At 37.3% G+C, this 25195-nt stretch overlaps 1 protein-coding gene across 11 annotated transcripts in view; it reads right to left on the bottom strand.

Annotated features, from left to right (window-relative positions):
- Positions 1 to 25195, bottom strand: part of ey (eyeless) — a 2912801-nt gene that overhangs the window by 2755040 nt on the left and 132566 nt on the right. The window lies entirely within an intron of this gene.

The following is a 25195-nucleotide window of genomic DNA, read 5'->3' as shown; positions in this document are numbered from 1 at the left end:
TAAGGAAGGCTAAGTTCGGGTGTAACCGAACATTACATACTCAGTTGAGAGCTATGGAGACAAAATAAGGGAAAATAACCTCGTAGTAAAATGAACCGAGGGTAACCCTGGAATGTGTTTGTATGACATGTGTAACAAATGGAAGGTATTAAAGAGTATTTTAAGAGGGAGTAGGCCATAGTTCTATAGATGGACGCCATTTAGGGATATCGCCATAACGGTGGACCAGGGGTGACTCTAGAATATGTTTGTACGATATGGATATCATATGAAAGGTGTTAATGAGTATTTTAAAAGGGAGTGCGCCTGTACAATATGGGTATGCGTTTGTACAATATGGGTATCAAACGAAAGGTGTTAATGAGTATTTTTAAAGGAAGTGGGCCTTAGTTCTATGGGTGGACGCCTTTTCGAGATATCGCCATAAATGTGGACCAGGGGTGACTCTAGAATTTGTTTGTACGATATGGGTATCAAATGAAAGGTGTTAATGAGTATTATAAAAGGGAGTGGGTCTTAGTTCTATAGGTGGAGGCCTTTTCGATATATCGCCATAAAGGTGGACCAGGGGTGACTCTAGAATTTGTTTGTACGATACGGGTATCAAATGAAAGGTGTTAATGAATATTTTAAAAGGGTGTGGGCCTTAGTTCTATAGGTGGACGCCTTTTCGAGATATCGCCATAAAGGTGGACCAGGGGTGACTCTAGAATTTGTTTTTACGATATGGGTATCAAATGAAAAGTGTTAACGGGTATTTTAAAAGGGAGTGGGCCTTAGTTCTATAGGTTGACGCCTTTTCGGAATATCGTTATAAAGGTGGACCAGGGTTGACTCTAGAATACTTTTGTACAATATGGGTATCAAACGAAAGGTGTTAATAAGTATTTTAAAAAGGAATGGGCCTTAGTTCTATGGGTGGACGCCTTTTCGGGATATCGCCATAAACGTGGACCAGGGGTGACTATAGAATGCGTTTGTACAATATGGGTATCAAGTGAAAGGTTTTAATGAGTATTTTAAAAGGGCGTGGCCTTAGTTCTATAGGTGGACACCTTTTGGAGATATTGCCATAAAGGTGGACCAGGGGTGACTCTATAATTCTTTTTTACAATATGGGTATCAAACGAAAGGTGTTAATAAGCATTTTAAAAGGGAATGGGCGTTAGTTCTATGGGTGGACACCTTTTCGGGATATCAACATAAACGTGGACCAGGGGTGACTCTATAATGTGTTTGTACAATATGGATATCTAATAAAAAGTGTTAATGAGTATTTCAAAAGGGAGTGGGCCTTAGTTCTATAGGTGGACGCCTTTTCGAGATATCGCCATAAAGGTGGAGCAGGGGTGACTCTAGAATTTTTTTGTACGATGTGGGTATCAAATGAAAGGTGTTAATGAGTATTTTAAAAGGTAGTGGGCCTTAAATCTATAAGTGGACGCCTTTTCGAGATATCGCCATAAACGTGGACCAGGGGTGACTCTAGAATGCGATTGTACAATATGCGTATCAAACGAAAGGTGTTGATGAATATTTTAAAACGGAGTGCGCCTTAGTTCTATGGGTGGACGCCTTTTCGAGATATCGCCATAAAGGTGGACCAGAGGTGACTCTAGAATCTTTTGTAGGATATGGGTATCAAATGAAAGGTGTTAATGAGTATTTTAAAAGAGAGTGGGCCTTAAATCTATAAGCGGACGCCTTTTCGAGATATCGCCATAAAGGTGGACCAGGGGTGACTCTAGAATTTTTTTGTAGGATATGGGTATCAAATGAAAGCTGTTAATGAGTATTTTAAAAGGGAAAGGGCCTTAAATCTATAAGTGCACGCCTTTTCGAGATATCGCCATAAAGGTCGACCAGGGCTGACTCTAGAATTTGTTTGTATGATATGGGTATCAAACGAAAGGTGTTAATAAGTATTTTAAAAGGGAGTGGGCCTTAGTTCTATAGGTGGACGCCTTTTCGAGATATCGCCATAAAGGTGGACCAGGGGTGACTCTAGAATTTGTTTGTACGATATGGGTATCAAACGAAAGGCGATAATGAGTATTTTAAAAGGGAGTGGGCCTTAGTTCTATAGGTGGACGCCTTTTCGAGATATCGCCATAAAGGTGGACCAGGGGTGACCCTATAATGTGTTTGTACGATATGGGCATCAAATTAAAGGTATTAATGAGGGTTTTAAAAGGGAGTAGTGGTAGTTGTGTTTGTGAAGGCGTTTTCGAGATATCGACCAAAATGTGGACCAGGGTGACCAGAACATCATCTGTCGGGTACCGCTAATTTATTTATATATGTAATACCACGAACAGTTATCCTTCCAAGATTCCAAGTGCTTTTGATTTCGCCCTGCAAAACTTTTTCAATATCTTCTATTTAATATGGTAGGTGTCACACCCATTTTACAAAGTTTTTTTCTAAAGATATATTTTGCGTCAATAGACCATCCAATTACCATGTTTCATCCCTTTTTTCGTATTTGGTATATTATTATGGCATTTTTTTCTTTTTTAGTACTTTTCGATATCGAAAAAGTGGGCGTGGTCATATTCGGATTTCGGCCATTTTTTACACCAATATAAAGTGAGTTCAGATAAGTACGTGAACTGAGTTTAGTAAAGTTATATCGATTTTTGCTCAAGTTATCGTGTTAAGGGTCGAGCGGAAGGACAGACGGCCGACTGGGTATAAAAACTGGGCGTGGCTTAAACCGATTTCGCCTTTTTCCACAAAAAACAGTTATCGTCCTAGAATCTAAGCCTCTACCAAATTTCACAAGGATTGGTAATGTTTTGTTCGACATATGGCATTAAAAGTATCCTAGAAAAATTAAATGAAAAATGGCGGAGCCACGCCCATTTTGGAAATTTCTTTTATTTTTGTATTTGATTGCACCATATCATTACTGGAGTTGAATGTTGACATAATTTACTTATATACTGTAAAGATATTAACTTTTCTTTTAAAATTTGACTTTAAACAAATTTTTGTTTAAAAGTGGGCGTGGTCGTTCTCCGATTTTTCTAATTTTTATTAAGCATACATACAGTAATAAGAGTAACGTCCCTGCCAAATTTCCTCATGATATCTTCAACGACTGCCAAATTACAGCTTGCAAAACTTCTAAATTACCTTCTTTTAAAAGTGGGCGGTGCTACGCCCATTGTCCAAAATTTTACTAGTTTTCTATTCTGCGTCATAAGTTCAACTCACCTACCAAGTTTCATCGCTTTATCCGTATCTGGTAATGAATTATCGCACTTTTTCGATTTTTCGAAATTTTCGATATCGAAAAAGTGGGCGTGGTTATAGTCCGATATCGTTCATTTTAAATGGCGATCTAAGATGAGTGCCCAGGAATATACATACCTAATTTCATCAAGATACCTCAAAATTTACTCAAGTTTTCGTGTTAACGGACGGACGGATGGACGGACGGACGGACGGACATGGCTCAATCGAATTTTTTTTCGATACTGATGATTTTGATGTATAGAAGTCTATATATATATCGATTCCTTTATACCTGTACAACCAACCGTTATCCAATCAAAGTTAATATACTCTGCGAGCTCTACTCAACTGAGTATAAAAATGGCAAAAAAAACCCCTTATCTGAACGATCGGTTGTATGGGATATATATTATATATAGCTCCGATCAAAATGTTTTTTACAGGAAATCTTCTATGATATATTAGAATATATATCACCAAGTTTCAGGTTTTTATATTTGAAACTAAGGGAGAAATGGCCAAAAATCTTTCCATCTGAACGAACGGTTGTATGGGATAGGTATATACTATATATATATAGCTCCGATCAAAGTGATTTTTTCAGGAAATCTTCTATGATATATTAGAATAAATATCACCAAGTTTAACGTTTGTATATTGGAAATTAAGGGAGAAATGGCTAAAAATCGTTCTATCTGAAAGATCGGTTGTATGGGATATATACTATATATAGCTCCGATCAAAGTGGTTTTCTCAGAAAATCTTCTATGACATATTAAAATATATATCGCCGAGTTTCACGTTTATACTTTTTAAATTAAGAGAGAAATGACCAAAATGGTCTTATCTGAACTATCGGTTATATGGGAGATATATGTTATAGTGGTCTGATCCTACCGGATCCGACAAATGTTTAATATAATACAAAAATACATCCTTGTGCCAAATTTCATTGAGATATCTCAAAATTTGAGGGACTAGTTGCGTTCAAACAAACAGACCGACGGACGGACAGACGGACATGGCTATATCAACTCAGTTCGTCACCCTGATCAATTCGGTATACTTAATGGTTAGTCTATCTTCTATATTTCTCAACGTTACCAACATCGGACCAAAGTTAATATACCATTTCACCTTCATGAAATGTATAAATATGAAAAGAAATGCGTTCAAATTTAACCAAATTTTCATATTTAAAAAAAATAATTTTAATGATCTTAAACGAGCTCTAGGCCACACATTAAATGAAATACACACACTTGTTGTATATATTTAGCGTTATATTTAGGTCGATATTTCGATTTCAATTTGAAATCATCTTCAGGACTGAAAAATGTTATAATATTAATAAATAAACACATAAAACCAAATTGCACAAAAGTATATCATCATATACCTACATTCTTGACTTCACCTAGTCGACTAACTTAATATTTAAAGTTAAGAACAGAGGAATATGAACACAAAAAAGGTAAACAAACAAAAGGAAACACCGCTATGGTAAACAAAATTTGATACAAACAACAATACATGAAATGGTAAAATGCATATGTACATATATATGTATAAGAGAATCTTCCATATAAATAAGTATAATACAAGACGAAGATGAGGATAAAAACGAATTGATGGCACTCTCAGCATTTCTGGTTGCTGTTCTGCGTTATCAGCTGTCTGTATGCGTGGGCAACTCCACCGTCAGTGTCGGACTTGAAATTCATGCGATTTTCGTTGTGAGTGCCGATAATATACAACATCTCTAAAATGTAGCGTTTATTGTAATGTGATTCTTGTTGTAAAATTTTTACATCATCAAAATCTGGCGAGTGTCCCAAAGTTTTACAATGCTGAAAAAGAGCTGTTTGGTTGTCATTATAGTGATCGAGATTTTTAATATTAGATTTGTGCGCGGAAATCCTCGTTTTCAGTTTGGATTTAGTGGTCCCAATATATACCTTAGGGCAAAGTACCTGTGATCCGTCACCGTTGCATTTAATTTTGTATATAACGCCGGATTTGTCGTATTTCCCGATCCTACTCTTCGTGTTGCTATATATTTGTTGCAAAGTATTGTGATATTTGAAGGCAATTTGAAATTTTTCCTTGTCGTATAGATTTAAATATTTGATTCTGTTAGATAGGCCATGTACGAAAATTGCCGATTTATATATCCTTTCTTGCGTAATTGTTCTGTTTTTACTCGGTTCGAAATGATCACGTATGTACCGATTAATTAGATGAGTGGGAAATTCATTATTTTCTAGGATATTTCTTATTATTTCTTTATTTTTCGCGTGGTACATTTCATCACTGATTGGGAGGACTCTTCTTATAAAATTTCTTGCCGTGTTAACTATTGTTGCCTTGTCATGTTTGGAATAAAAATTCAATAATCTCCCGGAGGCTGTGGGTTTTTTATACCAATCAAATGTAAGGATGTTATCTTTTCTTACAACGAGTGTGTCCAAAAATGGTAACTGTCCATCCCTCTCAACTTCTACTGTAAATTTTATGGACCTGGTGTAGGTATTTAGTTCAGCCAGCATTGCCTCTATCGCGTCAGTTCGCCCAATAGCAAAATATCGTCTACATATTTACTGAGAAGGCACGCTTTATGGGGTGAGTTTTCTTCAAATTTGCATAGTAATTCTTCCATTACGATGTCTGCTATAACCGGCGATGCCCGCGACCCCATAGGCATTCCCGCACGTTATTCGTAAATCTTGTTATTAAACTTAAAATATCTATTTTTTTTTGATACAAAACCGTACCACTTTTAGAAAGAGTTCTTTGGTTAAATTTGTGTGTATTTTGATAATATTCCATTTTGACGCAATGATTTCTAAAGCATAATCTACCGGGATGCTGGGGAATAATGAGACCACATCAAACGATACCAGGCTCTCGTCGTCAAATATATATGAGTTCTGAATTTTATTTTTGAAGTCAATCGCATCTTTGACATTATATTTTGAGGTGTTTCTTATATTCTCTAAAATATTTACAACAAATTTGCATAAATTGTACGAAGGTGAATTAGCAAACGAACATATCGGTCTCAGGGGAATACCTTCTTTATGAACCTCCGGAAGGCCATACAATCTCAGTGCATTAGTTGTCCTACTCAAAAGACGATATTTTTCTTTCATATCTATCATTTTATTTTTAAATAGTTTATCAACAATTTCATTATTTTTGTTTTGTAATTTGTTAGTAGGGTCCCGTTTTAGTACTCGATACGCTGAAATGTCATTGACTATGCTTTGCAGTTTTGCTTCGTAATCAGCCTTTTCCATAATAACAGTCACGCTTCCTTTGTCCGCATTAAGAACCAACAGCTCTTTGTTATTTTTAAGAAACGTCTTCGCTGACTGTAGTGTATTCAATATAAATTTATCTCTCGCGCTAACATCTGTTTTTTTGAGGTGGTCCCGTATTAATGTCGTGAAATTGTTCCGCTCCATTTCTTGTTGTTCTTTGTCTTTAATCGTCTGTATACAGTCTTCGCCATCTGCAATCATTTTAAATAAAGGAAAGCCTTTCCTTGTTGTTGGTAGAGAAAATTTTGGGCCTAGTGAGAGAATCCACTGTACGTCTGTGGGTATATTGGTTTGTGTACATAAGTATACAAATAACACCAACCAATGTACGAAACAGTATCAGCACAACGTACAACAACATAGCAGGTTGACGGAGTCGATCAAGTTCCTCGTTAGATGTAGAAAGAGTGGGATTATACCAAGCTTCATTAACAATGCCACTAAGAACATAATTTACATCATCAACTACAAAATCAACAACAACAGGATCTCAAATAGAACAACAAATACAGTATCGAATTATTTAACAAATGTACAAAAAAAGCTCCTTAACCTTATCATCAAAATTAAGCATGAACTGCAGAAGCAGAAAACAAGAGAGGTAAATACATTGAAAAGTAAATTACAACATGAACTTAATGTCGAAGATTCGACCATATTTTTCGAAAGTGAGAAAGTCTTGGCACAAAATCTAACAACAAAAGTTAAAAGAATACAAACGAACAAATATGATAAACTTATAGAAAAACAAAAACAATTACTGAACATAAAAAGCGTACCGCAATGGTTTTGCAATACCACACAAACCAATATACCCACAGACGTACAGTGTATTCTCTCACTAGGCCCAAAATTTTCTCTACCAACAACAAGGAAAGGCTTTCCTTTATTTAAAATGATTGCAGATGGCGAAGACTGTATACAGACGATTAAAGACAAAGAACAACAAGAAATTGAGCGGAACAATTTCACGACATTAATACGGGACCACCTCAAAAAACAGATGTTAGCGCGAGAGATAAATTTATATTGAATATACTACAGTCAGCGAAGACGTTTCTTAAAAATAACAAAGAGCTGTTGGTTCTTAATGCGGACAAAGGAAGCGTGACTGTTATTATGGAAAAGGCTGATTACGAAGCAAAACTGCAAAGCATAGTCAATGACATTTCAGCGTATCGAGTACTAAAACGGGACCCTACTAACAAACTACAAAACAAAAATTATGAAATTGTTGATAAACTATTTAAAAATAAAATGATAGATATGAAAGAAAAATATCGTCGTTTGAGTAGGACAACTAATGCACCGAGATTGTATGGCCTTCCGAAGGTTCATAAAGAAGGTATTCCCCTGAGACCGATATGTTCGTCTACTAATTCACCTTCGTACAATTTATGCAAATTTGTTGTAAATGTTTTAGATAATATAACAAAAATCTCAAAATATAATGTTAAAGATGCGATTGACTTCAAAAATAAAATTCAGAACTCATATATATTTGACAACGAGAGCCTGGTATCGTTTGATGTGGTCTCATTATTCCCCAGCATCCCGGAATGCTTTAGAAATCATTGCGTCAAAATGGAATATTATCAAAATACACACAAATTTAACCAAAGAACTCTTTCTAGAAGTGGTTCGGTTTTGTATCAAAGAAAATAGATATTTTAAGTTTAGTAACAAGATTTACGAACAACGTGCGGGAATGCCTATGGGGTCGCCCGCATCGCCGGTTATAGCAGACATCGTAATGGAAGAATTACTATGCAAATTTGAAGAAAACTCACCCCATAAACCGTGCCTTCTCAGTAAATATGTAGACGATATTTTTGCTATTGGGCGAACTGACGCGATAGAGGCAATGTTGGCTGAACTAAATACCTACAACAGGTCCATAAAATTTACAGTAGAAGTTTAGAGGGATGGACAGTTACCATTTTTGGGCACACTCGTTGTAAGAAAAGATAACATCCTTACATTTGATTGGTATAAAAAACCCACAGCCTCCGGGAGATTATTGAATTTTTATTCCAAACATGACAAGGCAACAATAGTTAACACGGCAAGAAATTTTATAAGAAGAGTCCTCTCAATCAGTGATGAAATGTACCACGCGAAAAATAAAGAAATAATAAGAAATATCCTAGAAAATAATGAATTTCCCACTCATCTAATTAATCGGTACATACGTGATCATTTCGAACCGAGTAAAAACAGAACAATTACGCAAGAAAGGATATATAAATCGGCAATTTTCGTACATGGCCTATCTAACAGAATCAAATATTCAAATCTATACGACAAGGAATAATTTCAAATTGCCTTCAAATATCACAACACTTTGCAACAAATATATAGCAACACGAAGAGTAAGATCGGGAAATATGACAAATCCGACGTTATACACAAAATTAAATGCAACGGTGACGGATCCCAGGTACCTTGCCCTAAGGTATATATTGGGACCACTAAATCCAAACTGAAAACGAGGATTTCCGCGCACAAATCTAATATTAAAAATCGCGATCACTATAATGACAACCAAACATCTCTTTCCCAGCATTGTAAAACTTTGGGACACTCGCCAGATTTTGATGATGTAAAAATTTTACAACAAGAATCACATTACAATAAACGCTACATTTTAGAGATGTTGTATATTATCGGCACTCACAACGAAAATCGCATGAATTTCAAGTCCGAAACTGACGGTGGAGTTGCCCACGCATACAGACAGCTGATAACGCAGAACAGCAACCAGATATGCTGAGAGTGCCATCAATTCGTTTTTTATCCTCATCTTCGTCTTGTATTATACTTATTTATATGGAAGATTCTCTTATACATATATATGTACATATGCATTTTACCATTTCATGTATTGTTGTTTGTATCAAATTTTGTTTACCATAGCGGTGTTTCCTTTTGTTTGTTTACCTTTTTTGTGCTCATATTCCTCTGTTCTTAACTTTAAATATTAAGTTAGTCGACTAGGTGAAGTCAAGAATGTAGGTGTATGATGATATACTTTTGTGCAATTTGGTTTTATGTGTTTATTTATTAATATTATAACATTTTTCAGTCCTGAAGATGATTTCAAATTGAAATCGAAATATCGACCTAAATATAACGCTAAATATATACAACAAGTGTGTGTATTTCATTTAATGTGTGGCCTAGAGCTCGTCTAAGACCATTAAAATTATTTCAATTCAAAGGCCGAAAAAGCAGCAAAAATAATATCATTTAAAAAAAATATTAAAATAAAACGAATTGATAGCTGAAAAAAGATAGCAAAGGCAAGTTGCTCCACTTTTTAGTATTACCATTTGTACGTATCCATGAAAAAGACAATTTGTTCTCCAAAGCTCTCAGCTGAGTATGTAATGTCCGGTTACACCCGAGCTTACTGCATTTGGTATTGGGTACCATGTTCTTGTAGTATGGACAAAAACAGTCCAGTGGATAATTAAAGAGTCAGGCGCAGACTTTGTAAATATTAGGTTTTTAAAAAGATCCGACTTTGAGACATAATGAGATGAAAAGAAAAATAAAGCGAGAGATGTGGTCAAATTTATTGAGGCCATAAACATAGCAAGTGATATGGTTAATAATATATCAACTTTGTGGGCAGACTGGGAATCTATGTTATTATAAACCAATTCCGAATGCGTAATAATTGGAAGTACTAGATGCACCGCGAGTTTGTGCCTAATAGAAATAGGGGTGCATGTAGAAGATTGCCTTAGACAGTTAGGGCGGCGTAGCCTTTACCAAGTACTTCGTTAATGTGATCGGAACAAGATAAGCTTGTGTTAATCACGAGCCCATGATTTGTTATATTTTCTACAAATTGCAGGGATCTACCACCCAAAAAGATCGGTAGTATGATGTGCCCACAGGGCCGCAGAGAGCCGAGCCGGGCCCCTGGGACAGTTCGAGTTTACGGGCCCCCCTAAAAAATAAACTCAATCCAGTAAAAAAAATAACATAACATACATAAATTTTTCAATTCACATTGTCAGTTTTATTTCATATAAAATAAAATTTACTGGAGCACTTACATAAATGAAATGTTAGATTTCATTGTTTAATTTGCTTACATTCACTTTTTCTAAATATGTACATTTTAAGAGCTTGAATCAGCCAAAGAAACCCTTCCGTGCTTTTTGGTCTGCGAATATGAAAATTACCGATTCAAAACTAATGCTGCGAGCAAGGTTGAACTCCAACGCCAATGTTCCAAGGCTTGTCAAGCGATTTTGGCTCATAGTAGAACGTAAACAATTTTTCACGCGAGACAATAGACTAAAAGAACGCTACCCTTCAGCCACGCTGACTGGAAGTGTGCAAAATATTCTTAATGCTATGCAGATGTTAGGATATAACACTTCCATCTTCAAGTCATGAAATTTGTTCAGAAGTTGAAATGGTGGCAGCGAATAACATACCAAATTTGCTAATTGGATGGCTTTGATGTAAGCTTATCCACGGCATACTCATATGTTTGCACAAATTCGCGCTTCGCAAGACAAGTCAAGTGTACTAATTTTTTCAAATAAACGCTCTAGTTTATTATCAGCCTGTATTTACAGATGTCGCTGGCTTTTACTAAAATGAAAAAGCAATACGACCAAACCGATAGGGGCATAGTTGTATGCGAAATAAAATGTGATTTTAAGTTAGTTGAAGAATTTTTGACAGATAGCGCTTATAAATTGTGTCAAAAACGTTTATCTAACTTAAAATCACATTTTATTTCGACTATGACTATGCCCCATAGTATTTGATTGGATGCTTATCATTTTAGTTTAGTGATTTTCAATTTTAAACCTATTTTTTGTGGCAACAATTTTTTGTAGAAATCCTAGTTAGAGTACTGTCAATACTGCTTTGCCTTGCCGGGCCCCCAAAAACCTTCCGGGCCACAGAGCAATTTCCATGGCTGCCCCTCCCCCCTATCCGCGGCCCTGTGTGCCCAATTAACCCCTTCTTAGCTATGGGCAAAACGAATGACTTGTTAAGGTACAGGCCGTTTTTATTGGACCAACTCTCCAGTGCTGAAAGATCGGAATTCAAATAATTTTATAAATCGTCAATATTTTCAAAACTGCTTGATAATTACAGCTGTATATCCTCAGGGTAGGCACGCATACTCACGAACGTGCACGTATAAAACATGTCATTTATAAAAAGCGTAAACAAAAGGGGACCCAGTATGGAGCCTTGTGGAACACCAGTTGTAAGCGAGTAGGTTTTCAGAAAATTGTAGATTTCAATCTAAATATTTCGTCATTTTGCAACCAGGTTTCGCAAAAAAATATAACCAGCTCGGTCGGAAATATACGAAAAGTTCCTTAACGTGAGCCCCTTGGAGTCGCTTTTCATCCGAACTAGATGCCTTAAAGAATTGAACAACTGATATTCTGAGTAACTCCGTAAACAGCACAACTAATGAATGTCTTCCCACACTGATTTATTCCAGGATATCACTTATTACGGATGCGCCTTGTTGTTTTTTTTTTCAACAAAAGTATTCAAATTGAAAACTCTGTGTGTTTACAAAAAAAATTAAATTTTTCGGAAGTCAACGGGTTAAATATTTTTTTCATTTGAAACAACAATTCATACAGAGAAGGGAGAACTGTCCAGTTCACTATTATTTTGTTTAATATACTTTGAGCAGTAATATTCAGATTTGTCTTATTTAAAACACTTCTCTTCTATCAAAACTGAAAATGAAAAGTAATATTTCATAATAAAAATATTTCATAATAATTTCAAAATATAATGTCAAAGATGCGATTGACTTCAAAAATAAAATTCAGAACTCATATATATTTGACGACGAGAGCCTGGTATCGTTTGATGTGGTCTCATTATTCCCCAGCATCCCGGTAGATTATGCTTTAGAAATCAATGCGTCAAAATGGAATATTATCAAAATACACACAAATTTAACCAAAGAACTCTTTCTAAAAGTGGTACGGTTTTGTATCAAAAAAAATAGATATTTTAAGTTTAATAACAAGATTTACGAATAACGTGCGGGAATGCCTATGGGGTCGCGGGCATCGCCGGTTATAGCAGACATCGTAATGGAAGAATTACTATGCAAATTTGAAGAAAACTCACCCCATAAAGCGTGCCTTCTCAGTAAATATGTAGACAATATTTTTGCTATTGGGCGAACTGACGCGATAGAGGCAATGCTGGCTGAACTAAATACCTACACCAGGTCCATAAAATTTACAGTAGAAGTTGAGAGGGATGGACAGTTACCATTTTTGGACACACTCGTTGCAAGAAAAGATAACATCCTTACATTTGATTGGTATAAAAAACCCACAGCCTCCGGGAGATTATTGAATTTTTATTCCAAACATGACAAGGCAACAATAGTTAACACGGCAAGAAATTTTATAAGAAGAGTCCTCCCAATCAGTGATGAAATGTACCACGCGAAAAATAAAGAAATAATAAGAAATATCCTAGAAAATAATGAATTTCCCACTCATCTAATTAATCGGTACATACGTGATCATTTCGAACCGAGTAAAAACAGAACAATTACGCAAGAAAGGATATATAAATCGGCAATTTTCGTACATGGCCTATCTAACAGAATCAAATATTCAAATCTATACGACAAGGAATAATTTTAAATTGCCTTCAAATATCACAACACTTTGCAACAAATATATAGCAACACGAAGAGTAAGATCGGGAAATATGACAAATCCGACGTTATACACAAAATTAAATGCAACGGTGACGGATCCCAGGTACCTTGCCCTAAGGTATATATTGGGACCACTAAATCCAAACTGAAAACGAGGATTTCCGCGCACAAATCTAATATTAAAAATCGCGATCACTATAATGACAACCAAACATCTCTTTCCCAGCATTGTAAAACTTTGGGACACTCGCCAGATTTTGATGATGTAAAAATTTTACAACAAGAATCACATTACAACAAACGCTACATTTTAGAGATGTTGTATATTATCGGCACTCACAACGAAAATCGCATGAATTTCAAGTCCGACACTGACGGTGGAGTTGCCCACGCATACAGACAGCTGATAACGCAGAACAGCAACCAGATATGCTGAGAGTGCCATCAATTCGTTTTTTATCCTCATCTTCGTCTTGTATTATACTTATTTATATGGAAGATTCTCTTATACATATATATGTACATATGCATTTTACCATTTCATGTATTGTTGTTTGTATCAAATTTTGTTTACCATAGCGGTGTTTCCTTTTGTTTGTTTACCTTTTTTGTGCTCATATTCCTCTGTTCTTAACTTTAAATATTAAGTTAGTCGACTAGGTGAAGTCAAGAATGTAGGTGTATGATGATATACTTTTGTGCAATTTGGTTTTATGTGTTTATTTATTAATATTATAACATTTTTCAGTCCTGAAGATGATTTCAAATTGAAATCGAAATATCGACCTAAATATAACGCTAAATATATACAACAAGTGTGTGTATTTCATTTAATGTGTGGCCTAGAGCTCGTCTAAGACCATTAAAATTATTTCAATTCAAAGGCCGAAAAAGCAGCAAAAATAATATCATTTAAAAAAAATATTAAAATAAAACGAATTGATAGCTGAAAAAAGATAGCAAAGGCAAGTTGCTCCACTTTTTAGTATTACCATTTGTACGTATCCATGAAAAAGACAATTTGTTCTCCAAAGCTCTCAGCTGAGTATGTAATGTCCGGTTACACCCGAGCTTACTGCATTTGGTATTGGGTACCATGTTCTTGTAGTATGGACAAAAACAGTCCAGTGGATAATTAAAGAGTCAGGCGCAGACTTTGTAAATATTAGGTTTTTAAAAAGATCCGACTTTGAGACATAATGAGATGAAAAGAAAAATAAAGCGAGAGATGTGGTCAAATTTATTGAGGCCATAAACATAGCAAGTGATATGGTTAATAATATATCAACTTTGTGGGCAGACTGGGAATCTATGTTATTATAAACCAATTCCGAATGCGTAATAATTGGAAGTACTAGATGCACCGCGAGTTTGTGCCTAATAGAAATAGGGGTGCATGTAGAAGATTGCCTTAGACAGTTAGGGCGGCGTAGCCTTTACCAAGTACTTCGTTAATGTGATCGGAACAAGATAAGCTTGTGTTAATCACGAGCCCATGATTTGTTATATTTTCTACAAATTGTAGGGATCTACCACCCAAAAAGATCGTAAGTATGATGTGCCCACAGGGCCGCAGAGAGCCGAGCCGGGCCCCTGGGACAGTTCGAGTTTACGGGCCCCCCTAAAAAATAAACTCAATCCAGTAAAAAAAATAACATAACATACATAAATTTTTCAATTCACATTGTCAGTTTTATTTCATATAAAATAAAATTTACTGGAGCACTTACATAAATGAAATGTTAGATTTCATTGTTTAATTTGCTTACATTCACTTTTTCTAAATATGTACATTTTAAGAGCTTGAATCAGCCAAAGAAACCCTTCCGTGCTTTTTGGTCTGCGAATATGGAAATTACCGATTCAAAACTAATGCTGCGAGCAAGGTTGAACTCCAACGCCAATGTTCCAAGGCTTGTCAAGCGATTTTGGCTCATAGTAGAACGTAAACAATTTTTCACGCGAGACAATAGACTAAAAGAACGCTACCCTTCAGCCACGCTGACTGGAAGTGTGCAAAATATTCTTAATGCTATGCAGATGTTAGGATATAACACTTCCATCTTCAAGTCATGAAATTTGTTCAGAAGTTGAAATGGTGGCAGCGAATAACATACCAAATTTGCTAATTGGATGGCTTTGATGTAAGCTTATCCACGGCATACTCATATGTTTGCACAAATTCGCGCTTCGCAAGACAAGTCAAGTGTACTAATTTTTTCAAATAAACGCTCTAGCTTATTATCAGCCTGTATTTACAGATGTCGCTGGCTTTTACTAAAATGAAAAAGCAATACGACCAAACCGATAGGGGCATAGTTGTATGCGAAATAAAATGTGATTTTAAGTTAGTTGAAGCATTTTTGACAGATAGCGCTTATAAATTGTGTCAAAAACGTTTATCTAACTTAAAATCACATTTTATTTCGACTATGACTATGCCCCATAGTATTTGATTGGATGCTTATCATTTTAGTTTAGTGATTTTCAATTTTAAACCTATTTTTTGTGGCAACAATTTTTTGTAGAAATCCTAGTTAGAGTACTGTCAATACTGCTTTGCCTTGCCGGGCCCCCAAAAACCTTCCGGGCCACAGAGCAATTTCCATGGCTGCCCCTCCCCCCTATCCGCGGCCCTGTGTGCCCAATTAACCCCTTCTTAGCTATGGGCAAAACGAATGACTTGTTAAGGTACAGGCCGTTTTTATTGGACCAACTCTCCAGTGCTGAAAGATCGGAATTCAAATAATTTTATAAATCGTCAATATTCTCAAAACTGCTTGATAATTACAGCTGTATATCCTCAGGGTAGGCACGCATACTCACGAACGTGCACGTATAAAACATGTCATTTATAAAAAGCGTAAACAAAAGGGGACCCAGTATGGAGCCTTGTGGAACACCAGTTGTAAGCGAGTAGGTTTTCAGAAAATTGTAGATTTCAATCTAAATATTTCGTCATTTTGCAACCAGGTTTCGCAAAAAAATATAACCAGCTCGGTCGGAAATATACGAAAAGTTCCTTAACGTGAGCCCCTTGGAGTCGCTTTTCATCCGAACTAGATGCCTTAAAGAATTGAACAACTGATATTCTGAGTAACTCCGTAAACAGCACAACTAATGAATGTCTTCCCACACTGATTTATTCCAGGATATCACTTATTACGGATGCGCCTTGTTGTTTTTTTTTTCAACAAAAGTATTCAAATTGAAAACTCTGTGTGTTTACAAAAAAAATTAAATTTTTCGGAAGTCAACGGGTTAAATATTTTTTTCATTTGAAACAACAATTCATACAGAGAAGGGAGAACTGTCCAGTTCACTATTATTTTGTTTAATATACTTTGAGCAGTAATATTCAGATTTGTCTTATTTAAAACACTTCTCTTCTATCAAAACTGAAAATGAAAAGTAATATTTGGCTGAAGTGATAAAATTACACAATTCTATATAAAAATGTAATTTACGAAGCTTCGCTGGATGAGTCTTGATCTCCATAATACAAATGCATTGCAAAGTGCGCATTACTGGACAGGATAATCAAAAGGCGCTTAATTTAGAACAACTAAGTCTCAAATGATACTTTATTTTTATTTGTTTGCGTGCTTTTGTATATTGTCACAATCAAAATTTTAGATACGATTTAAAAACTGGTGCTAGTTTAAAAATAAATACTTCTACCTTATACATAGAATTCAAAATATGAAGGTAATATCATCTTTGTTCTTTCCTCTCAGTTGCAGATCATGGCCGCCACAGGATATAACAGTTTCTATAATAGACGATATGAATTTTCTATTCTCCCCCACTATTTTTTCGTGCCCAATTTTGTAATGTCAGCTTGATTGGTATTATTTCCAAAAATTTCTTTGCTTCTCTAACTGCTCCCAGGTGCCATTGATTTATAGAGTGCGTTTTGCAATATTCCTGCATTGGTTGGTTTTTTTATCAATGATCCGAGCACACCTTGAACATTTTTCGGCGGAAAAAGAACACAATATAAACACAATGCTCCCTTCAGTTTTTTCGGATACTGAATCCAAGGAGAATACATGTTCAGCCATTCAAATTTAAATTTTCGGCCTAAGTCTTCGACATCGCCATTAAAATTATAATTTTCTGACGGTACCCAACATCTCTTTAGAAAATCCATCTTGTCAGTAGTTGATATCTGTGATGATCGTTAAACACAAACGCCTAAATCGTGTGAGTGATATTCTTCCAAACTGGTTTCATTTAAACATGATGATGCTGAAGTGAAAGAACTACTTTTAACACGATCGGAGGAATTTGTAGGTTGATGACTAGAGGTCGAAGTTTGGCCTTCATCACACTTCGAAGTGCATTCTTTCGGATCGTTCGATGGAATATCTGTTAAATTTTCTACAAATACGAGCAATTTTTTGTTATTGAGAAACTCACAATGAATGTTATGAGCATGAAGCTATAATTTTTACCAATGACAATATTAATTAGCATGTATACGCAGGTGATATTCTAGGACAGTGGCCGAGTGCTAAAAAATTTGCTACAAATCCGAAAGTGTTACGCAAAAACGCGTTTTGCACAGCATTTCTGCGCAGAACACTTTTACCCACAAATTTTTTTGTATGTACAACAAAAACAAAAGAACCACATGAAAACTTAAAATTGGTTTTGCAAAAATCTCGAGAATTATCAGAGATATCGGGTTTATGGTTTCGGATTCGAGATCCTGGGGTCAAAACGCGTTTTTGGGTACCACTTTCTGATTTTTAGCTATTTTTTTAGCACTCGGCCACTGTCCTAGAACATTACCTGCGTATACATGCTAATAAATATTGTGATTGGTAAAAACACAAAATATTTATATCATTCATTCATACCTTTTGAATATGTAGGCTTCTCATGCAGGCTCAAAAAGGAAGCAGCAACTTCTTCAACCCGATTCGTGGGGGGTTCCACAATCTTTAGTTTTGGTGCTGTGAAGACACAAGTATACAATTTGGGTTGAAGCAAGAACAAAACTTTTTGAGGAAGATAAGCTTCAAATACGAATCCCTTCAATTTGAATAGTTTTGTGATTATGTGTGGAAATGCTTTGTATACTTTAACCCTTTCAGCCTGGCTTTTACTTGAAAACTTTTAATTGATAAAACATATTTTAGTAATATTCTAGAACAGGGATCAACTTCAAAAACATTTCCAAAAATATCTGGAAAGTTGTCGAAAGACGCGTTTTGACTTCAGTATTATTAATCCGAAGGCAAGGTGCCGGGTCCCTGAAAAAATTCAGGAAGATTTTGTAGTATCACCGCAATATATATATTTGTACGCGCTAGTGCATATGTGTATTATGGTGGATGTCAAACCCGGCTAAGTGCCAGATCCCTGACAAAGTTCAGGAATATTTTGTACTATCATCGTAATAGATATATTTGTACGCATTTGTGCATATATGTATTATGGTGGATATATTTTCTGGCGCCCGCTGGTAATTTTCATTTTTCTGGAGTTTTCGCCTTGCGCCATTGCGATTTTATGAAATATAGAATAGATTTATTAATTAATACAATATCTCGAACAAACAATAATACATCACAAAAGTGTGTAAAATGCATTTCAAAAGCGGGTGGCAGAAAAATCACCATCCAAAATGTCAGCAAACTCTGTCCGAATAACGTGTTGGCGCCTCTTTTTGGAATTACCAAGATTAATTACAGACTGCAATTTTATAGAAATGTTACTAAATTTAACCAAATGGTAGCCACTGTGGTTAAAAGTGCTAAGGTTATCAGTAGTAAACATCTTACCTTTAAAAAATTTGCGTATGTCCATCTTTGAAATTTATTATTAAACAATTCAACTTTTTTTTTTTTTTGAACTTTAAATCAATGGCAGAGAAACTAAGTCTCCATAAACCAAATGTATTCCAAGAATGTTGTATTCATTTCCAAGTAATTGTAGTTAAACGAATCCAAGTATAAATGTATTCCAGAAATGTTGTATTCAAATCCAAGTAATTGTAATAACTACACACTTTCCACTTCAAGAATAGAATTTAATTGTAATAACGACGTGATAAAAACTATTACTCAAGAAATCATATTTGATCAGGTACAGGGTGATCCATTGCAAAATTTGGTACTCCAACTAAAAAGTTGAACCGAAAAAAACATCTGTAAAGTTTTGCCATTTTTTTTAATTTTTTTCGGTAAATTGTTATCGGATTTAGGTGGAAGAGAGGGGGGAAGGGGGGTTTGTCAAGCGCAAAAAATAAAAAATTCATCCCACTAAAATTAAAATTGGCAAAAAAAAATAAAAGTATTTGTATAAATAAAAAAAAATATAAGACTTCATGAATTTAGGGGTGGGCATTGGTGGGCATGTATTTCTCCCTCTTAACTATGGGGTTAGTTCTGTTACTTACAATTTTGAGTAACCCCTAGGTCGTTTGTGAAGGATTTCTTTCTCATGGGGAGTATTACTTATTTCTATTTTTAATTGCCAATTGAACCTTATCATTTAACCAAGGACAGGACTCCGACTTGGCTTTACATGAAATGACAGGAAAGTGTATATCAAACACATTGAGTAAATTATTGCTTAAAAAGTTGAGCTTGCCATCAATAGAAGTAAAGTCCCAACAATGTGACCAACTGATACATGAAAGATGTAAAGCTAGCAAGTCAAGGTTAATAACTTTATAGCCTCTGAACTCAAATGTTCTAGCCGGGCTGCTTTATGCTGGTCAAGATCAATGTCAAAAGAACAAAATATCAGATCATGATCTGAAACAAAGGAAAGTTGTCAAACTTAAACTCAAAGGACGGATTAGAAACAATGATTGACAATTGAAAGGCCAGCACTTGCTACAGCATCCAACAGTGTAAAAGATTCACGATCGAGAAGGTTAACGTTAAAGTCGCCACAAACTATGATGTTAACATGCTCCAATCATACAAGGACAGTCCATCAAAGAAAGTGCACAGACTGTCCAACTTAGGGGGGTTATATGCACATGATATTAAAGCTTTGGTTGACAAATTCGACACCTCAATGAACAAATACTCAGTATCAATATCTTTAGAGTTAAGAATTACTTTAGCGTCAATGTGTTTTTTGCTTTAAATTGCTACGCCTCCCTTTCTTTCCCCACCCTATCATTTCGGAATATATTAAAGTTATTGATACCGTAGTAAGTATCATTAACATCTGTTAGAAACGAAGTTTCTGAAACACAAACAACATCAACGATCGAACACTCAAACACATGTCTAACATTATCCAGTTTTATACCGTTTAAACTACGAGCATTTTTGACGCCTTTATTAAAGTTTTAACATAACTACATAGACTGTTTTCGCACACAGTTTTCGTTTTTATATCAAGCGACATATTAAATAACGAAACGTCTAGCATAAATCTAAGAAAAGCATACAGGCACACGGAAGTATACATATAAATAAACATAACTGAAACAGACCATCTTTACAACCAGTTGAAATTTACAGATAAAATGTTCAATAAGTAAATTAAAACAAGTAAGGAAGGCTAAGTTCGGGTGTAAACGAACATTACATGCTCACCGAAGAGTTTTGTAGGCATGTAACGTAGCAAATGCTACGCCACAATATCTATTTCCTATTTAGCGCCCACCCCTAACATCATATTTTCCATTTTCTGCCCACCCCTAGTAGTGTATGTACCGAAATACATATATACATACATACCGGCCCAACAACCATCGCGCAAGCACAAAGCAAGCCAGCGATGGTGAACGCACAATGCTTGGGAATTTTCATTCGTGGCGCGCTGTGCGCGACAATGCAAGCATAATTCCCAACGTGTTCATAGTTACCTATGAATAAAATGATTGGCCGGAATACACCAGGCACACTTCGCCGTAGGTACAACATCATCGCGATCCTTGGACATCCCATCCCGAAGTCTAGCCACCACCGTCGTCATAGCTATTTGGTGAGAGCCACCGTCACTCAGTACTCTCCCTTCGGGCGTGATCCTAACTACCGCCGTCATTACTACCGCCGTTAGCACCCCTTAGCGAGAGCCACCGTCGTCTTCATCATCTCAGCCACCGCTTAGCTAGAACTTTATCTCCCTCTCTCTGTGGAGAGCCGTCGTCCTTGTGTTTCACTATATTGTCAGCGACACTACCTAGTGAGCATCTCTCTCTCTCTCTCTCTCTCTCCTGGATTCAAGGTTGTGGATATTTTAGCCTAAGAGCCGCGTGTGTGTGTGTGTTCGAAATCAAAACACTAATTTACTGTGTATTTATTTAGGTGGGGGAAGTGGGACCTCCATCCGACTCTGGATTGATTTGAGCATACCACTTACCTTTGACCAAACCCACCTCATAGGCAAAATTGCCTTTTTCATGGATCATCTTTATTCATCTATCAATTCGTTTTATTTGAATATTTTTTTTAATATGAAAACTTAATTAAATTTGAACGCATTTCTTTATACTTTTTTTTAAATCACCTGTGAAATATTTTCGAAGCGCTCTTAATTATGAGTCCGGGTGTCTTTGATGGGGATATCTCGCCTTGCACATACCGGCGTCATCCCAAAATGTCGACTCGTGGGTGCTTGCACCCTCCCCCCATATTGGGACGTAGCCTCCTCGCGGTGACACCTGGCAAGGCTTCGGCGGCGAATGCGAGCAACGACCCTTTCCTCTTCCCTATAAGCAGATTTCCCTTCGTCTCCCAGCTCCCATCCGTACCCCGTTTACCCTGGGCCAAGTTTCCTATAAACAGGTGCTATTTTTAGCTCAAGACCGGAAACACGTGGCGAAGAGCCATACCCTGAATAAGGTACCCAAGCTTTGCTAACAACTATGGCGGATCTATGTGGAGAGGACAACTCGATAAAACCCGTAATTCCGAGTGTCATGCGAACCGTGCTCGTGGGATGAATGGCACTACGTTAATGTGTGTTATAACGGTAGCCTCCAGATACCTGACGCTCTCTGGTTGTAATTAATCTTGCTGGGATATTGGATATTAATGGAGCTGAACAGCTCCCAATAGATCAGGTCGATTGCGACCTTTCGGTGCAAGCCGAATCAGCTGTCGGCACAGACTTGCCGGGGCCGAATAGTCCCCTACATGACGCGGAGATGGCAGACGTGGGGACTCTGCAGGATGCAAATCGGGTAGAGTCACAACCCACAATATCGCCGGAGGATGAGCAAGGGCTCCTTGCCTCTTCGGCGAAAAGCGATCAGCCTGGCCAGAATGCAGAGCGCGATCGGCTAAGTGGTGCCGCTCAAGCGACTTAGCAACGACGCAGCCAGGGAGTTTGCCAAAGAACCCTGGGGATCGGTCCGTAGTGAGGGGTTAGCCAAGAGAGGCCGCTCATATAGTTCGACTCCACCAGAAAGAGACCCCAAAAGATGTCGCTGCCCACAGCTGGCAATACAAAAATATTGTAAAAAGCTGTGGAAAGCTGTGCATCGAATGTCGAGGCAACCATGCCTCCCCATCCTGATGCAACAGCCAAGCAGTCGGAAACTTTCAGGGATATCCTGAGTGGGGTAAAGCTGGGCATTATACCACCCGACTATCCAGCCACGGTGGAATACCATACAGAATGTCATCCTGGGAGGGGTGGTGAGCCAAAAAGATGGTGCTATAAAGTCCACTTTTAGCGTTTGCACACCTCGACCAGGCTGGCTTTCTATCACCTGCAGGGATGCAACCACCTCGGAGTGGCTAAGGGCTATCGCCCTAAAGCTCACTCCATGGCAGGGTGTCATTCTGAAGGTGGTATCTGATGCGGATATACCACGTCGCATCATTCTCGTGGGGTACTTTAAGCAAGAGGAATTCCCCTCAAACGACAACAGCTTGAGGTTAGCTGAGGCACAAAATGTCGGCCTGAGTACCAGGAACTGGAGAAGCCTCAACAAGATTCGAAAGTCCGCGGTGGCGGAAGCTACAATAGCCGTCGATCCGCTGTCTGCCGAGCTATTAAAGCAACGTAACTACTTGATTTTCTGTGGGTTTGACAGAGTCAAGTTAAGGCCCAAAAACAACCCACCCAATAAGGGTGAGGGGAATTAAACGGTTGACGATGACAAACCCTGCTGTTCGAAGTACGGTGCCGTAGAAGGCCTGAACAGTACTGATTGTAAGTTAATCTATGCCACCAGCTCTCGCCCAAGAGCGGCAATGCTTTTAAGCAACAAACTAATGTTTCTCCCACTTTTACAATTAATGACGGTTTATCTCGTAGCAGTATGGGCAAAAATTCCAACCCCTAGATGCGAACAAGAGGCAATTTTGGTCTGCTTACTTTCTGGGTAAGTTTTAGATCTTACTCTGTGCAGCCATAATATGGCCAGCACCGTCACTAACTGGCATGTTTAAGGATAGGAGTCAATGCCAGACCACAAACACATTGCATTCGACATTGGTCACTTTTCGGAACACATGCCAGCTTTTGGAAATTCCAGGAAAACGAACAGGGAGCTTTTCCGTTTTATTATTGAGGAAGCTGGTAACAGCTTACAGCGACCCATAACCACCGTGCAGGAGCTTGAGGAGGAAGCTGCACAGCTCCACTCAGACATCAAAACAGCTTTCAATGAGAGGTGCCGCCAAAAAAAGATACGTACACAACGCGATGTGCCTTGGTGGAACAAAAAGCTTGGGCAGCTAAGATGCCAGGCTAGGAAGCTGTTCAATAAAGAGAGAGCTAGGATGACTGGGATTCGTACAAAGTCGCTCTCAAATCTTACAATAAAGAACTTAGGAGATCTAAAAGGGCTACCTGGATAGAACACTGTGAAAAGATTAATGATCTTCCAGACGCGGTTCGACTACAAAAAGCTCTTTCTAGAGATCACAGAAATGTAATTGGCACTTTGAAAAAAAAAAAAACACAGATGGGAGATAAACCACGCGGCCGGAAGAGACGTGCAAACTATTACTCGAAACTCAATTTCCTGCCTGCACAGCAGGCTATCAATCACCACCTAAAATGGCAGATTTCCCAACTATCAGCGGTAATGCAAAAAGCGTAGCAACACAACTCACCACTTTGAAACGAGTGCAATGGGTTCTGGCTAATTTTAGCCAATTCAAGTCAGCAGTACCGGATGGGGTCTACCCTTGTCTGTTACAGCAAGGGATAAATCATATAGCCCCAGTCCTATCCACTTTATATAAAGCATCACTACTGCTCGGTCATATCCCAAACAGGTGGGCAGTGGTTAAGGTAGTATTTTTACCAATGCCAGGGAAACCCCACCAAATCCATGGACACGGCTATTCATAGTCTCACGGTAAAAATCGAAAAGGCTCTAGAGTCTAAAAATATAGCCCTCTGCGCTTTTATTGATATATCAGGGGCTTTCGATAACGCAACCCATCAAGCTATCGAACAACCTATGATTGACAAGGACATAAGCCCTATAATAATTCGATGGGTGCTGTCCATGTTAAAGAGAAGAAAAATCCATTTGGAACTGGGAGGGACAACTGAATCAATTGCGGCCACAAGAGGATGCCCCTCTCCTGTGGACCCTGGTCATAGATGACCTCCTTCAGTTAGTGAAAACCAAGGGATTTGACACACAAGGATATGCAGATGACCTAGTTATTTGCATCACAATCAGATCGTATGCAACAAGCCCATTGCATCATAGAGACGTGGTGTGATGCCAAAGGATTGTCTATCAATCCTAACAAAACCGTTATAGTGCCTTTCACCGAAGAAGGAAATTATCCATCCCAGAACCATCCCTGGGTGGTACAAAAATACAATTCTCAGTGGAGGCTAAATATCTAGGGGTCACACTGGATATAACCCTCACGTGGAATGCTCATTTGGATGCTATCCTAAACAAGGCAACAAGAGCTTTCTTCGTCTGTATTCATCTCTACGGCAAAACACGGGGGTTATGTCCAAAAATGGTATATTGGATATTTAATACTGT

Source organism: Eurosta solidaginis, chromosome X (genome assembly GCF_040869045.1).
Source record: "Eurosta solidaginis isolate ZX-2024a chromosome X, ASM4086904v1, whole genome shotgun sequence".
Classification (NCBI taxonomy): domain Eukaryota; kingdom Metazoa; phylum Arthropoda; class Insecta; order Diptera; family Tephritidae; genus Eurosta; species Eurosta solidaginis.
This window is presented reverse-complemented; position numbering and strand designations above follow the sequence as displayed.